The sequence below is a fragment of the Aethalodelphis obliquidens genome, unplaced genomic scaffold (assembly GCF_003676395.1).
Source record: "Aethalodelphis obliquidens isolate GAN/ISIS:26980383/991018 unplaced genomic scaffold, ASM367639v1 scaffold123, whole genome shotgun sequence".
In the NCBI taxonomy this organism is placed as follows: Eukaryota; Metazoa; Chordata; class Mammalia; order Artiodactyla; family Delphinidae; genus Aethalodelphis; species Aethalodelphis obliquidens.
In genome coordinates, this window is record NW_020838067.1 from 565,494 (window position 1) to 567,528 (window position 2,035).

A 2,035-nucleotide genomic window follows, 5' to 3' on the forward strand; every position below is an offset into this window, starting at 1 on the left:
GCGCATCTTCGGGGCAGGAGGTGACAGGTGGGGGTGAAGGCCAGGCAGGAGTCAGGGCCACCCCCAAGGGGCTGAGGCTACCCCGAGCCTCTTCCTCCTGCCACATCAGCGGTGGGGTTCTGCCTCGAGGAGGGGAGAGGCCCCCCAAGTCTACTTCTGCGCAAAGCTCTGAGTCACAGAAACGCAGAAACGGCCCTGGCATGGCTCCAGAGGCAGGAACACTAGAGGTTCGGAAAGGCCCTCCTCCCCCGCCCTCCCCCCGCCCCCCCCATGTTTCTGGTTCTAGGAATTGTTTTCCCTGCCTCGCCACACACTGCCTGCCCTCCTGGAGGGTGACAGAAGCGAAACCCACACAGGAAACCCAAGGAGGAAGAGCCCAGTGCCCGCTGACTCATTTCCCTCCTTGTGAGGTGGGATGGGGGGGCGCCTGAGCTGCAGTCCCCACCCCCCATGAGCCCCCGCTGTGGTTCCCCCTCCATCTGCACCCGGCCGGCCTCCTCAGGGGCAGGGACCCACTGTGCAAGGCTTTTAGGAGCAACAATTTGCCATCTTTGCTCCAACCAACTGCGGTGCTGGGGTCTCAGCCCTGTGTCCCTGTTGGACTGTGGGCTTTCCTTGTCGATCCTTGGGAATTTCTCATAAATCCTGGATACGCAGCTTTTGTCAAGTGTACGTGTGTTGCAGATGTGTTTTCCTGAGTCCTGGCTTATCTTGATATTTCCTTTCCTAACTTTTAATGAACAAAAATAACCAATATTAAGGTAGTCAAATTGACCCGTATTCTCTTTTATATATCTTTGATCTGGGGTTGAAGAACTCCTTCCCTGGCCCAGGGTCACGAAGACAGTCTGCTCCACTGTCTGGAGTGCCTTTACGGGGCCCACCTGGATTGATAGTGCTGCGTGGTGCGGAGCGGTGCCTCATCAGGTCTCCTCTGGGGAGCGGACCACAGGTGAGGAGCAGGGGTGGAGGAAGCCGTGTAACCTGGGACGTCTCCAGAGACACTCCTGGGGCTGGAGCTGGCGGGTGCGGGCCCGGCGGAGGCTCTGAGAACCGGTGGGACTGCTGTGCTTAACCAGCCACGCTGGGATCCGCGCACCTTCGGGGAACGCCGCAGAGCAGAGCGAACGGCCCGCCTGCCCGTCGGCCACTCGGCCGCGTCCCCACGTCCCCAGACGAGCGCGACGTCCCGACAAGCCAGCCACGCCGGAGCCACAGGAAATGGAGAACGACCAGCTCAGAAACCGGGACGCGGCTGCGTGAGGCGGGGAGGGGCGGGGGCTCACCCGGGCCTGCGGGGGTCCCTCTCCTAAGGGGTGACCTCCCGGCTCGTGGCCACCCCCGCGGCCCTCGCTGCGCCCCAGCTCGTCCTCCTGCACGGGCCCCCGGCCCTTTGGTTGTTTCCATGGCTCCGGCCGCCTCGCCTCCCCTCGGCCAGGTGCCCCTGTGGCCTCACCTTCGGGCGGCTCTGGGGCGCGCGAACCGCTGCGGGAGCGCGGCCACGGGGATCGCGTCTGCCCATCCGCCCAGGCGAGCTCGGACCCGCGCCCCCCGGACCCACTGTCCGCCCCGCGTCGCCCCGCCACCCGGCCCCGTGCCCAGCCCGCCGGCCTCGTCCCGGACCGCGCGCCCCACGCCCCGCCGCCCCCTGAGGACCCCGAGCCGTAACCGCCGTCCTCGGCCGTATCTGGACCAGGTTCCGGCAGCTCCTGGTAGCGGCGTTGCCCTTTGAAGCGAGCGATGGGCTAGGGCGGTCGGCGGGGATCGAGCGCCCCCTGGAGGCCCCCGAGAGCCCCGCCCCGCGCAGGCCCCGCCCCCGCGCAGGCCCCGCCCCGGCCCGGCCCGCCCGGGCGGCGCATGCGCGCGACGCTCCGCGGGCGGTGAGAGCGAGGCCGGTCCGCATCCGCGCGGCTGGCGCCCCATTCATGCTGGGCAGCGACGGCGGCCACGCAGTGGATCCCGGGCGCGGCGGCCTCGGCCTGGGTGGCCTGCGAGGCTTCGGCGGCCCCGCGGCGGGGCGGGGCGGACGGCGGCG

The 2,035-nt window shown here is 68.1% G+C and overlaps 1 protein-coding gene across 3 annotated transcripts in view; it reads left to right on the plus strand.

The window, feature by feature from the left end:
- The first annotated feature begins 476 nt into the window (after positions 1–476).
- PLXNA1 (plexin A1) overlaps positions 477–2,035 on the plus strand; it is a 45,046-nt gene continuing 43,487 nt past the window's right edge. For 2 of the 3 annotated variants that reach the window (XM_027098456.1, XM_027098454.1), the window contains exon 1: positions 477–952. The gene's annotated coding sequence lies outside the window, so the exon portion shown is untranslated. The remainder of the gene's footprint in view (positions 953–2,035) is intronic. The other variant, XM_027098453.1, reaches the window with a different exon arrangement.